This window comes from Cajanus cajan, chromosome 5 (genome assembly GCF_000230855.2).
Source record: "Cajanus cajan strain Asha chromosome 5, NIPB_CcT2T_4, whole genome shotgun sequence".
NCBI classification, from domain to species: Eukaryota; Viridiplantae; Streptophyta; class Magnoliopsida; order Fabales; family Fabaceae; genus Cajanus; species Cajanus cajan.
The window spans coordinates 12,769,579-12,786,040 of NC_138521.1; the positions used below are offsets into that span (position 1 = coordinate 12,769,579).

The 16,462-nt window shown below is 27.9% G+C and overlaps 1 pseudogene; it reads right to left on the reverse strand.

The window, feature by feature from the left end:
• Window positions 1–2,121: 2,121 nt before the first annotated feature.
• Window positions 2,122–3,310, reverse strand: LOC145957845 (glutathione S-transferase T3-like; annotated as a pseudogene).
• Between the last annotated feature and the right edge of the window lie 13,152 nt (window positions 3,311–16,462).

Consider the following 16,462-nt stretch of genomic DNA (forward strand, 5'->3'; position numbering starts at 1 on the left):
ACCATCGTCGTGTTGTTAGATCTGATAGCATGTTGTTGTGTCATTTATTACATTCCTTCAAAGTTCAAACACATGCATACACCAATCGATCCTTAAATAGGCACGCCTTTGAGATAATGTTTTAGCACATGAGGTTTAGACATATTATTGGACCATAGAGACCACTTATAATAAATTACGTGCCTCCCATTTTATATTTCTGAAAAATTATGGAACACATATAGTGTGTTGAGAGTTAAGATACCCACAAGTGTTTTATGCAGCACCCGAGCCCTTGCTATCAACAACTTTTTCCATTACAAAATTACGAGACTCATTAAATAATAAATAATAAGTAATAACTTATAATTTTCAATGTAATTCAGTTAATAATAAAAATTATATATTAAGGAATTCATTGCTAACAATTTAGCTATATCATAGTAGATAATAAAAATTTTAAAAATATGTTGTTTCCTGGTAAAAGTTCAATACTATAGTTGAAGATATCCTTAATTCAAAATAAAATAAAGTAGAAAAATGTGTTGCTCATTGTTCTCATTGCTTAAGTAGCTCTCTCTTTTTATATCCTGACAGCTATCAAACCGTAATTTTTTTTTTTTATGAATTGTCCGACCAGGATGTTCTATATAAGATTATTTTTAACTATTTATAATTAAAAAAGAAATATTAAAATTTAGTAATAAAAATAAAAGATAGCATATTGCAAGAGATATATGATTAAAAAAATTTAAACTTACATGTTTAAAGATAAAATAAATGTAGTTTGAAATGAATAATGGAGAGATTTTTTTTTACTAATTACAAAAATAGTACATAAATACAAAAATAAATAATAAAAGAAAAGGTATTTAAAATATTTTCTTGAAAAGGTGGAGAGAATCAAACTAAGTAAAAGAAAAGGTATTTAAAATATTTTATTGAAAAGGTGGAGAGAATCAAACTAAGTAAATTTGTGGGGACAATTATCTTCATATTATAAATTATATTTTTATTATATTTTCAATGGTAAAAATAATTTATAATTATAAATAATATTATGTTAAATAAAATGAAAAAAGTTAGTGGGGGTACCCACACTTTACTTTATTGATTGAAGATGAATTAGAAAAAGTATATTTTAACTTAATTATTGATCTCAAATTGTATGCATTTTTTAAAATACTTTAAGATTAAAATAAAAATAAATAGAAAAATAGTTTTTCTAAAAAGAATTTATGTACTCTTAGAATGTAGGCTATGAGTCTAACTCAACTCTATAAATTTAGTTTGTAAGGTGAAAGTTATCTCTTATTTATATACTTTTTAATTGTCTTTATCTCTAATTGATATTGAATTTAAATTTTTTTTTGCTCATTACACTCATTCACGTCAACACTTTTGGGCTTAATACATGGATAAACGATGGTTGACCCTTTTTATAATTTAGAATAAGCGGACCAGAATTTTTCTCCAATGCACTCTTCATGCTCAACACTATTGAGTTTGGAACGTGTATCAATAATGAATAACCCATTTAGAATATATTTAGATACCTTTGATACTATCTTAAAACGTTGGTTATAAGCCTAATTCAATCCTACAAAATCAGTTTATAAGATAAGGCTTACCTCTGGCTTATATACTCTTTAATTATTTTATTTCTAATTAATGTAAGACTTGCTTCTTTTTTTTTATTTATATATGAACCATATTCTCTTCTAAATTTGAGTTTTTCTTGCGTCTCGAATGAATTCAAGAAAATATTTAAAAAAATTATAATAAAAAATGAGAATGATTTGTAGATTTCAATGAACTAGAATGACCAAAACTAATAAGAAACCAGTTACAATTAAAGAATAATAAATATTTGGGTGTCTACATGGAAACTTCTTGTTTTTAGGGATGAAAAATTGTATTTGAACTGTATGAGTACAAAAAAAAAAAAAAAAAAAAAGTATCTTCGGTGAAAAGGGTAAAAAGTAAAAAAGCTGTATAATGAAGATGGGGATAGGAGCGGGAGCGGAAATTTATCCACAAAATTCAACAAGAATATCAGTTGTTACGAAAAGTATAGCATACATACATCATATATAGAAGGCGTTGTGCTCTTTGAGTCTATGATTTAGTGGTGGATTGCGACAGCTCTCACCTTAGAGCATCTACAATCGGAGTTGCTTATAAGCAACTTTTAACCACTTTAAATGAATCTCACTGTGCCACGTCACTCATAAATAACTCATATTATATTTTTTACAACTTATTTCAATGAAAATTGCTTATAAGTACCTCAACTTTTTTACAACTCATATTACACTTTTTGACACCTCAATTTTTTTACAACTCCTATTTCAATAATAATAAAAATTACATAATAAAAAATATATAAAAAATTTTAATAATAAAAAAATACAAAAAATTACAATCATAAAAATAAATTTATTAATAAAATGAAATACCAAAAATTACAATAATAAAAAAAATTACATAATAAAGAGAAATTACATAATAAAAAGAAATTACAATAAAACTAGTCTAATTTGCATAAATTAAAATTACAATAATATTTAATCTCCTAATTTGCGCCTAATAAAATTACAAGCCAATTCATGATCTTTGAGCTGCTTCTCAGTCATTCCAGATGTGTCCTTCATGAGAATTTCATACATTGCACTAAAGTTAGCTGCTTCCTTCGCTTCAGCCAATTTCTTAACTGCAGCACTTCTTTCTAACATTGTTTTTGTCATGTTATCCAACTCTTCTTTGTTGGAAGATGTTTCGCCAACCTTTCCTTTACTTTTTCTCTTCGCTACTTTTTGACCTATTGGATGAGACATTGGTGTTGTTGGGTCATATTCTTCACAATCATTGGTTGCATATGTGTTAGAAGACGTTGAGTATTGCCCAGATTTAGAAATCTTTGATCGTTTGGAAGAGCTCTCCATTGATTCAGATTTCCATTTTGGCTCATCTCTTAATAATAGCCATGCTTGCTCAAAATTGAATTTTTCACCTACATCTTGCGAGTAAATTTTATATGCATTTTCCATGATGTCTTTTTCTGAGTTGCCACATTTTTTTTATCACGAGCTTGTTTATAACATCTGACAAATAATTGAACAGCTTTATTGATTCGAAACCAACGACTTTTTAACTGACCTGGATTTCTTACTAGAAATTGATTGCGATTGTTGTTGTAATTCTCCTTGATTCTAATCCAGAAACTATTTCCAGTTTGATCAACTCCAACAATTGGATCCTTCGAAATGTTGAGCCATGATTGAATAAGTAAATTATCCTCTTCAACAGAAAAACTTACACGTGATTTTTTTTAGTAGATATTTCTTCTCCTTGTTGCCTTCCAACATCAAGTGTGATGTTCTCTAGCCCTACTTGAGACTCGGATACGGAACCAATTGGTGAATCTGTTTCGGAAAAATTTGAAGGCCTAAAAATTATATTGGGATTGGTTGGTATCGGTGGTGGATATATAAAAAAATGGGGATTTGGAAAATTATTATTGGTTGAATGTGGTGGTGGTGGTTGTTGAGATTTCCGTTGAAGTGCTTTTGTTATAATTGTAATTTAGTTTGATTCAATCAACGGTCTCAAACACGGCAAGTATACCGGCCGTTCAAGTAGTAAAAAAATATCGTATCCACAAGGATTAGAAGATAATATAAGCATTTATTGACTATTCGTGACTAAAGAATAATTCCAATTTGTAGTTTGTCATGTGAATGTGAATTAAAGATCATGACTACTGGAATAAGAATTATAAAAACATTTGGTTGTGAGTGGAAAAGGTTAGAAATGATATTGTGAAATTGTGAGGTTGTGGGGTTAGATTTCACCAAACGTTAAACTAATGAATCCTTAATCTCTTGTTAAATTCATTGCTTAGTCAACCCATAAGTTTACTCAAACCTAATCCCTTAGAGAAAGAGCCTAGGTGCGGATATTGAATATCAATCCCTTGAGTACCCAATACCTACACCCGCATTACGGGCTAGGGTTTAAGACTACTAATGGGTCAAGCTCTATCCCTAGATACAATCTCCACTAGGCATATGTTCCAGAACTAATTTCAAAGGTATTTCCCAATACTCAATGGAACCTTAAATCATGCAAAGGGTGATCAATCCAAAGCAAGCATTAAGCAAAGAAACAAACATAACAATGAATGAAACAACATGTATATATATCATTGAAAACGTTAGGATTACACTAGAATTCGTTGGTTACATCTAACCCCACAAAAAATGGGTGGAACCACTCAAAATTGAGGGCAAAACAAAATAGAGATGAAGGGAGAAATGAAGAAACCGAAGGAAAGACCCACACACGAACAGCTCCAAGCTCCGGGAATCCCTTCCACAGCTCCTAAAACTCGTCCAATGTGTGAATGGAGAGAAAGATCCCCGAAAATGGCTTCAAATACGAGCCTGGGAGATCAGATTAGGGTTCCGCGCCCGGCGCACAATTCTTCGCGCCCAGCGCAAGTTCTTCCAGAGAAGTCAAGCACTCTCTGTCTCAACACAAGCCCGGCGCAATTCCTTTTGCGCCCGGCTTAATTCTTTTTGCGCCCGGCGCAATATAACTGGCAGAGATGAAATACTCTGTTTTTGTCACGCCCAGCGCGGGTTATATTGAGCCCGGCGCAGAACCTCTTCTCTGCTCCTTAGCTTCTTAGGTTTCCAATCCTAAGAGTCTTCAATCCTCAAGTCACTAGCTCAATACCTGCACAAAAAATGAGGTGTATTAAGGTATTGTTAGCTGAATTTGGGTTAGTTATATCTGCACACAAAATGAACCAAAAAGAGAACAATTATATTGCAATGGTTCAAAGGATGAGTGGAATTTGTTCAATAAGTCTCATCCAAAAAGAGGTAAAATTGAGACTTAACAGTGGTGGATACATAAAAAAATTGGGGATTTGGAGAATTATCATTGGTTGAATGTGGTGGTGGTGGTGGGTATGTAAAAAATTGAGGATTTTGAGAATTTTCATCAGAAGGGGTTGGAGGTGGTGGTTGGTGTTGCGGGTTGCATCAATTGTCTCGTGGTGGAGGCTAGGTGAGCCAAGTCACTATCGAATCATAGCGCTTGGGCTGCTGCGCTCTTAAGTAAAAGGAGTTGCGCCCTGACTATCAGCTATACCTTTTGGCCTAGTGGTAAGCGCTCGATCCAACAGTTGGTTTTGTAAAAAATTAAAATAACTTTGAAAATTAAATTGATTGGGATCCATGTGGTAGAATATAAAAAAAATTACAAATGAACAAAAAAAAATAATTTTTTTGGATGCGAATATAGTAAACGTGAATAGTAAAATTTTTGAAATAAATTGTAAACTTGGATAATGAAATGCAAATTAACCGAACAATAGAGTGCAAATGAACTACACAATGTGAAAAATATAGTGCAAATGAACTACACAATGTGAAAAATAAAGTGCAAATGAATTGAAAATTGGACATCAATTTATACATAAATGTCCAACGGCTCTTTAACGTCTCTCCAACGGCTTTCAACATCTCTCCAACATCTCTTTTTTCTTATTTTTGTTTATCAAAGTCTCTCACTCTCCCTTCATTCTCTGCACTCTCCCTCCCTACACTTTCCCTTCACTCTCTGCACTCTCCCGTCACTCACTCTCCCTTCACTCTTTCTTCACGGGGTCGCGTACGGGGTCGCGCACGGGTGGCGGTGGCTTCTGGCGGTCGCGCACGGGGGGCGGTGGCTTCTGGCGGTCGCGCACGGGAGGCGGTGGCTTCTGGCGTGCGGGGCGGAGGGGTCGCGCATGGGGGGCGGAGGGATTTGGCCGGTTGCCGTGCGGGGCGTAGAGGACTTGCCGGAGACACGCGACCGACGATGCGCGACTGGTGACGCTCGAACGGCCACTGGCGATACGGGCCGGCGTTGCCAAACCTTCCCGGACAACGAACAGGACATGAACATGGTTTTTTTTGTTTTTCTTTTTCATAAATGTGGTCCACGTAGATAAATTTCAACCAATGAAATTCTTCTTGTCAGTGCTAAAGACTATTGCTTGTACAAGAAATTGACAAAAAAATTTAAGAAACTCAGCTGCCATGTAGGATAAGTCCAACGGGATTTTTTATAAGGAACGTTGCTTAAGAATAAGGAACCCATTAAGCACCCTCCATTGGAGGTGCTCTTATTGCATGAATCATTACACATGTTTGAGGCATGCCTTCTACAAATTTTCATAAATTTACAAGCTTACTTGTCCCCAGAAATAGAATACTCCACCTAAATATAATTTTTATTCTCTAATTTTTTTAATCTTATCTCTTAAATTAAAAAAATCATTTTAAATGCGAACAATTATATCATATAAATTTTTTAAAAATTATTCTTTGATACATATTTTTAAAATTTTTATTTAATTTATTTATAAATTGAAATTTAATATTTAAAAATAATTTAAAATAATTTAAAATAATTTTAATTCACAATATAAACCAACACTTAAATATTAAAGTGAACGATTATCTTACATGATAATATTTTTAAATATTATTATTCTAAAATAATATTTTTATAATTATTTTAATATTTTATTTAATTTAATTTTTATCACATTTATTTATAAAGTAAAATTTAATATTTTTTAAATAAATCATTAATAATTAAATAATATTCTTGTGTTATAATATAAATTATTTATTTTTAAATAGGAATATAATTTTTATTTTTTAAAATTTTATTTATATAAATTTAAATACAATTTATATTTTTAACCATAATATTTATTTATATATATATATTAAATATTTAATCTATGAATACACATATTAAAATACTAATTTTTTTATATAAAATATCATTATTAATATATGAGAAATTGGCCGACATAATGTATTATATGAATATTTATCGCATCAGTCAAAATTAGTAACATTATGAAAAATTTAACAAAAGATTATTCTTTATAACAAAAACACTTTAAGGTTTCAAAGCAAAAAATTTCAAATTTAAGAAAGAAAACTAAAAGAAATAAGATAAGAAACTAAAAACATATTTTAGTCCGTATAAATAAATAAATAAAATCTACTTAATATAAAAGATTTCTTAAAAGTATTAATTGTGAATACATAAAAATATATTTTTATACTTTCATAAGTAGCTAGGTAATGTTTGGAGTGGTCGCTAGATATTAGTTTTTAACTTTTACTACGATTTTCATTACAAAACATGTTTGATAAAAGTGGAGATGAAATAAAATTCAAAAAAATTATATTATTTTCAAAACAAAGAAAATATAATTTTGTAATTTGGGCATTTTAGTTTTGAAAATCAAACTCTCATGACATTTGACAATAATTTTTTTTTTATTCAACATGTTTTGTTTTGAAATTCGTCAACTAAACACAACCTAAAATTAAATCGATAGATTTTTTATATATTAATAGTTAATGAATATAGATCAAGATATTAAATATATATTTTTTTAGGGAATATTAAATATATTGTTGAAACTCAAATTTATGAAAAATGTATAAAGACATAGATTACTAGTATAAAAATATTAATTCGAAGGACACAAAATTAAAATTAGTTATCTATTAAAAGATTAAAAAAAATTATACTCATTTTTCTCTTTTATTATTGAATTTTAATTAAATTTTTTATGTTAAAATATTATTTTGAAATCCCAACATAATACACCTTTTTCTATTTGTTTACCCTTCTTTGTATGCATTTTTAATTTATTTTAATGAGCATTTCTCCTGTAAGTATTTGTGGTAATTGTAATTCGATTCTTGCTTTTACGTGCTCCTACATCGTTGCTATGTATGTTGACGAAATTTTAATGTAGTTTCCAAGTACTAATTGCTTTTAATGAAAATTTAATTTATTCTCTTTTTAGTTATTATTTATAAGTTTAAAAGAAAAATATTAATATAAATTCAATTGAGCTTGAAAAATTATCCCAAGACATTATTTTTAGTTTTTAGATATATTATGGATAATTTGAGAAACTAAAATAATTTTTTAAAAATTATAAAATTAAAAATAAATTTATTTTAAATTTAAGGATTGAAAATATATCTAAATTTTATATTTATATTTTGATTTAAAAAAAAAAAAAAGAAGATATTTTTATATATACAAAATTCCGATAATCGCAGTGTTTACAATGATGAATAGGTGTGTATGGATGTTGGGGACAGCTTTCATTTTAAGCCCACGTGTGATGCACTTATTTGAAAGGACGCAATCTTTCAGTTTCCCATCTTTACTTACTCATCCTTCTATATAAAAGCTGCATATAAGAAAAGGATTCGAAATGCTTCATCGATGGCAACATCAACATGCAACACCATAACCATAGTCGCAGAAGACGAAAGAGAACCACCCCTCCACGGAGACATCTTAGAGGCCATATTCTCCCACTTGCGAAGGTGTGGAGGGGAGTGAGAGGGGAATTAGGGTTTGAAAGTGAGTTGGAGGAGTTAGGGGTTTTCCCGAAGGAGATGGTGGAGAAGGTGGTGGGTGAGGATGGTTGTGGGTATTCCGTTGGGGTTAATATATATATATATATATATATACATGGAGAAATTTGTCAAATCAAAGTATTTTGAAATAGATTTATTTGATTTAATACTTTATTATTTATATTTAATTTTAATAATTTAATTATATTTAATTTTAATAATTTAATTATATTTAATTTTAATAATTTAATTATTAAATTTAAAATTTTTAATAAATAGATTAAATTTATAAATTTTAAAAATTAAAATTTGTTTAATATTTTATTTTATTAATTTAAATTTATATATATAGTAAGATTTTTAGGAAATTAATTTTTTATTTTTATTTTTTATTAAATTTGTAAAAGTTTAATAATTTTATATTAAATGTAAATGTTGTATATTCAACCCTTAAATTATAATTTCATATTAATTTATATATTTATATCAAAAAAAAATTTAAAACTAAATAATTTAAAAATAATCAAAATATTTATATTTTATTATATTTTAAAATATATATATATTATATTAATTCTATTTTATAAGAATAAAATATTAAATTATTTTTTATTAATATAAAATTTTGTATATATAATTTAAGAGAAAAATATAATAAATGTTTGATAAAAACAACACATATAATAGTAATCCTAATAAAATATAAAATATATGTTATCTCTAGTAACACAACACATAATAGTTGCAAATTATTTTGTCACATAACTGCTTTGTAGTGGATTATGGGAGTGTGACAAATAAATAAAGACATACAAGATTAATTTGATAATTTTATATATTTATGTCTCAAATTTCACTAGGATCTTCTTGTTTGAGAGAATATGAAAATTATGAGACCTAATTCTAATTTTACACTATTATTTTCAAAATTCATTCATCAAGTTCAAGTGTTTTTATTATTTTTTTTAAATCTACTCTAATCCTTTCCGTCGATGTTAAATCACATCACTAAACAGGTTAAAAAAAACACGGTATATACTTACCAAGAAAAAATAACTGATAATTTAATTCACTTCTGTTATCCGCGAAAGAATCGTACGTAAGCATTGTGTTGCATGTCTAATCTCATAGATGGGATATAAATTATTCTGAATTATGTTTCACTTTTCGAAAAATTATCTAAATCGTGTTTTAAATAATTAAATAATACTATTTTTTAATAAATTTATTATAAAATAATTATTTAATTTAATATTTTATAATTTAAATTATTGTTTTATTTATTCGAAAAGAATTTCTGCATAAACGGTAAAAAACGTAGTAATGGCTAAGGTGAGTGGTTGAGGAGGGAAAGAGTTAGAGAACACAAAATTGAACGGTGTTAAAATTTTGGGGGCCAAAAAATATCATTGTGGTTAGAATATTTGCAATGAGAGTTACTTATAAGTAATTCCTTGTACCACATCATTGCTACATCAGTTCTGACTTATTTTATAAATTGCTTAAATTTTAGTAAAATTATTTATAGAAATAATTTTACTAAAATTTAAAAAACCCATAAAATAAGTCAGAATTAATGTGATAGTAATATAATACAGTCCGTTGCAGATGCTCTTTTACATTCTTATCAGTTGGGGTGTAAGGAGTGTCCTTTGGATTTGGATAAGATCCCAACTCCAGTGCCTTCATAGCAGTCCCGATCTTTCTCCCCTGCCAATGCCATAGTGGCCCCTTCTGCGAATTTTTTTATGTAAATAGAATTTTAAATTTTTTTTTACAAAAATAACATCTGTTACACTTTATTTATTGAAGTAACACTGATCACTATTCATGATTAGAATTCAGTTTTCTAGGAATCGAATTCTGAACTTCAAATTTTATTTTTTTTTGTTATCAGAATTCGATTATCGGACAACTAAATTCTAAGTTGTTTATAATTTCTTTTTTTTGTGGCCCATTTTGGGCGAATGTTAAAAGTGGAACGGCCCGTTTCAGAAGCAGAACATGTCGTTCTGCTTAAATACATAGAGTGTTATTTTAGCCCGTTCTTATGTCAAAAATAAAACTGTGTTTAAGCAGAACGGTCCGTTCTACTTCCGGAATGGACCGTTCCTCTTCTAACATTCGCCCAAAATGGGCCACAAACAAAAGAAAAATTTATAAACAACTCAAAATTCAGTTCCCAAAAACCAAATTCTAATAACAAAAAAAAAATTGAAGTTCAGAATTCGGTTCTCGAAGAACCGAATTCTGAGCATGAACAGAAATCGGTTCTACTTCAATAAATAAAGTAACAGATGTTATTTTTGTAATTTTTTTAAAAAAAATTCTATATGCGTAAAAATTCCCCCTTCTGCTATCATTTCTATGCCAACTTCTGACATTATTTAATGCATCAGTAGTTTATCTTTAAAGTGATAAGAACATTCCAGAAATTATTTATAGTTATTTTAATTTGTTTTAGTAACTTTTATTCATGCATCAAATTTAAGATATTTATAGCTTTAAGAAATATTTATTTTAATAATAAAAGTTTTGAGAGCTTAAAATATGTGTTAATAGACCTCACAAAATACTAATTAATTTTGAAATAATAAATATATCTAAACTAAATATTGTTACCAAAGTTGTATTTAAAAAATATAAATTAATAGTGTATTTTTTGCGGTACTGTACTTTTAATTTTCTATAACATTTAATTTATAGTTTTAATCTACAATTATGTAAAATTTACAATTTTGGTCAAGTTATTGAATGTTAATATAGTAAATGTTGAAGTTGTAATATTATTAACTATTATTTGACATTCAGTGATAAAATAATAATATGTTTGATAAATATAGTTATTTTTTAGTCGAACTAATCTTTTAGGTAGTGTTTGTTTCCGGGAATGTACTGTTTACGAGCAACGAAAGGTGAGGAAAATATGTGTTTGTTTTCCGTGATTTGGAGCGAAAGAAAGACGAAGAAAAGCGGGGAGAAGCACTGTTGCTCTCCTCGCACAAAAGCAAAAAAAGGAGGTGAAAGACACGTAGGATTTGTGAAAATCCGAAAATGCCCCTCCCATGCATGTGCCATGTAGCAGAGGATTCACGTTCACGTTCTCCACGGGCTGGTGCTGATTCTCGACGTTGGGTGGCTGGTGATGGTTGGTGGGTGTTGGTGGTGAGTGATTGTGGAAGGAGGTCCTCCATTGAAGGTAAGTTTGATTATATACGAAGGAGCATAATCGATTATGGTTGGCCACATAATCGATTATGGCCTTGCATAATCGATTATGGGTGAGGCATAATCGATTATGCAAGGCCATAATCGATTATGTGGCCAAGCATAATCGATTATGCAGGGTATTTTCGCTACTAGTGGAACCCGGAACGGCCCGTTCTAAGAATGCATGTTATGAGAAAATGCGAAAGCAGAACGGGCCGTTCCACTTTTAGAACGGGTCGTTCCACTTTTGACCTTTGCAGAGTACTTTATAACCCCAGAACGGGCCGTTCCACTTTCAGAACGGGCCGTTCTGGGCACATTAATTTGTTATTAATAACGGTTATTTAATACAGTTTATATATATATATATATATATATATATATATAATATTAATATTTAATATATAATACCTTAAATTAAATATAATTATTTAATATTAATATTTAATTTATATATATATATTAAATATTAAATATTAAATTTAATATTTAATTTATATATATATATTAAATATTAAATTTAATATTTAATATATATATATATTAAATATTTAATATATATATATATATATATAAATTAAATATTAATATTAAATAATTATATTTAATTTAAGGTATTATATATTAAATATTAACATCAAAAAGTGGAAATATAAAAAAAATAAAGTAATACATGTTTATAAAATTGTAATAATAACACTTTCATAAACATTAATAAAATAATGTTACAAAATATAATTATCAAAATATATTTTGTTATTATTATTTATTATTATAAATATTATTATTTTCATTTTTATTAATATTAATATTATTATTTATTATAATTAGTATCATTATTATTTATTATGATTTTTATTATTTCTCTAATATTTATTATTATTCTTATCATTATTTATTATATTTTTAATAAATTATACCTATTAATATAATTTTATTGTAATTATTATTAATTACAATAAATAATATTAAACTCATTTTTAATCCAAGGGTAAAAGTGTAAATTATATATTCATCTCTTAAATTTTTTATTTTTTATCTATCATTAAATTTAAACCAAATATTTAAATTAATTTATTTTTAAATTAATTTTTTATAATTTTTTTAGTTAAAATTTATATATTTACCTTTTAATTATAATAATTATAAACTTTTTTTAACCTAAGGGCAAAATAGTAATCTTTCACAATTATCAATTAAAAAATTTATTTTTATCTATCACATCAATCATTTCATTCACAAACTTTCACAAACTTTCTCTACACTTTCCACTCACTTTCCCTTAATCCAAACAACCTCACTTTCCACTCACTTTCCCTTCAAATCTCTCCTTTTCCACTCCCCCTTTTCCATTCTCAAATCCAAACAAAGCCTTAAAGTATCAAAATTTATTTAAAAGATTAACTTTTTTTAACAAATATTTTTATACACCTTAGTTAGAGATCAAGTTCTTAATCACTTGCTTAAGGAATAAGGTTATCTACCAATTATATTATACTTTATTTGTAAATTTAATTTAATAATATTATCACAATAATAATTTGTTTTGAATTAAACTCTTCTAGTTTTTTAATATATTTTTAAGCTACACTTTTAGTCTCTTATAATATTTGTAATTTGGGCTTCCATAATTTTAAAATTTTTAATTTTTATTTAATAATTAAGTATTCATATATTGAAAGTTAAAATTGTAACATTAATTATGACTTTACATTAAATAGATAACATGTGTGAGATGTTATGGTGAAAAACGGGATGAGAGATGATTATGAAAAGTTGTGATATTCCAATTGACTACTGATAGAATTCGTTCTAGTGAAAGTGGACTATGAGTTAGATGCATTGTGACCTTTTTATTTTTGTCCATATGCTTCTAAACTACTTCATACGTGAGTATCTTGTACAAATTGATAATGGTACCACATGCATATAAAATTAAGAGCACAAGTTCTCATGAGTCCCATGTCCCCTATGATGTGAATATGTATGAACTTGAGATTGATCTGTGATTGACATGTGTTTCATGCGTGGTGTGTTGTGTTATTTAGATACTATTTGTATTCTTTATATATGTCTATGCATGTGTGAGATGTATTCTCACTCCTTTTGCTATGCTATCTTTTTCATGCTTGGGTTGAAACTTTCGGGTGGAGATTGGGTTGATGAGTTTGAACCTATTAGAGATGAAACTAAGACTTTAGTTTTATTTTGATGGAACTGCTTTGATTAATGTGACATTGAGGCTTGATGATTAGTTTATGCTTTCATGTTTACGTTTATTTTTATGAGAATCATGTTTTATATTTAGAGTTCTTTTTTACCATGTTTAGTTTTCATTGAAATTCCTTTTGAATGTGCATATTTCACATTTTAGTTGCCTTTGAGAATTTATACTCTTATTTATGAAATATTATGATTTTTTTTACCGTCAATGATGTGTGTCATTCTACCTATGAATGCAAGTTTTCATTTGTAACATGCATTATTTTACTAATAAATTCTAATAAATTGTTTTGAGATAAAAGTGTGTTAAAATAATTATCCTAATTTGTCACTTTTAGTTATATTATTGGTGGTCTAATGAATTATAACAAGATTTTTAGAAATAACATGGATTTAAAAATGAATTCTAAACTTAAGGGCCAAAACTAAATTTGTCATAAATTTAAGAAATTAAAAACATATTTTAAGGCTAAAAGAAAAATGGTGAAAATTTTCTCAAGACTTCTCATAAATAGTAAAAGGTTCACATTCCTAACTTAACCATCAAATAATGTTTATTAAATGAAAAATTAAAAAATTAAAGTAATCTTACTAATTTTAAAACTAAATATAACTAAAATGTAAAATTCGCTTGAATTGAGTGCTACTTGAAACTTTCTATCAAGACTTGCTTGAGTGAGCTAGTGATTGCTTGAAGTGAGCTAAATTCTCTTAGAACGAGCCTAAGGTCGCTTGAAACGAGCTACAACAGTCCCAAATGTGATATTATATTGTTCATGGTTTCTACCCTCCCCTACACCATTCCTCAACACTTCCAAACCAAATCCAATAGACAATAATACTCCAAAGGTTGAGTTATAGTTCTAAAAGGCACGAATTACATATACTTATATACTCATATCATTTCCTCATACAATCACCAAAATATATTTCCTTAGGGTTTCCACATGAACCCACAAGCAATCCAAAATTCACGAGATTAGTTCAATATACTAAATTAACCATGCATATACTTCCAATACATTATTAAGAGAGTTAAGAATAATATGAAATACAAAATTACAACATATGTTGCACATTGAGATTTCCTCCTTCATACAAACATACAACCAAAAAAATAAATTGGGATCAATTTTGTTATCCAACAATTATCTCACATTTAGAGCATGATTACTGACTTCTCTCTTATCTCAATGAATAGGGTACGAATCTTCGAGTTTATCTTTAGTGATCTCTAATCTTCCCAGTTCTTTAGATCACAAAGAAAAAGAGCATATGTGAAAACAAAAAAAAAAGGCATCATCATCTATGCTTAAAACCCCTTTTTATTATAATAAAATGACCCATTTCCTTATTTCTTTTTAAAATAAAACATAATTAAATATCCCACAATGTAAAACATATTTTTCAAAATACATTTAATTACATAAATAATTAAAATACATATTTTCTCCAAATATTTTCTATAAAAAATAATTTAACAAATCTTCTTTATCAATTAAAAATACTCATAATTATTTAAAAGTCTCAAAAATATTTTATAAAAACTTTTTAATTAATTAAAACATCTTAATATTTTAAAGAACTTGGAGTATTATAATCATGATATCACTAATAATTTAAGAAATATTTAAGATAATCACTTAATATTTTAATAAATAAAAAATAGTTAAATATAATCACATAAAATTTAGCCACTAAAAATAATATTTTTAATTTTAGAAAAATATAAAATAAAAAAACTATACAACCAAAATTAAAATAAACTAATTTTAAAAAAACTAAAATTTAATCAACAATTATAAATGTACAATCTTCTAAAATGTACTCCCTCGCCTTATAGGAACTAAATCAAGGATATATTATTTAATACTAACATATAAAAGGTATTATGTGTTTTTATAAATTATTTTTAAAAAGTAAAAATAATAAAAATATATAAAATTTAGTGATTATTAAAAATATAGACAATTATAAAGTAAAATTAAAAAAAAAATAATTTGTAAAAAAAAAAAGTTGGACAAAAATTATGTGCAACAAATAATCTAATCCCCTTTTATTATAGTTATATATATATTACTCTTAAAAAGGGGGAAAAAAGAGATTGTCGTGAAAAAGTTTCCCTTCAAAATTCAAATGAAAATCGTTATCCTTACTTGACAACCACATGGCTTAGTTAATGTGGCAGTGCCGCGTCAACCCACAGATTAGCTTTATGGACTATGTAACCACAAAGCTCGTACATTACGACGTCGTCTCGCTACACCTGTAAGTCTTTCAAACTTTACATAAAAGTACTACTGTAGCAAATCTACTCTCGCAGGGAAAGTTTTCCTGCATGACGAGAGCAGCGTGCTCCTGCAATCTGAAATCATCACACTCACCGAAAAAGCGCTTTTCAACCTTCGTGCTACACGTGTCATGCTTTTATCGGGCATCACAGGCGGTGGTACCCTACACTGGCTCACGGGGAATAACATTAACATCACCGCATGGCTCGTCCTTTACGACATCATCGCTTGCAGCTTTGTGTTCTTCTGGACGCGCCACGTTTCACCCTAGAGCTATTGTGCTTTTACCAAACTGTC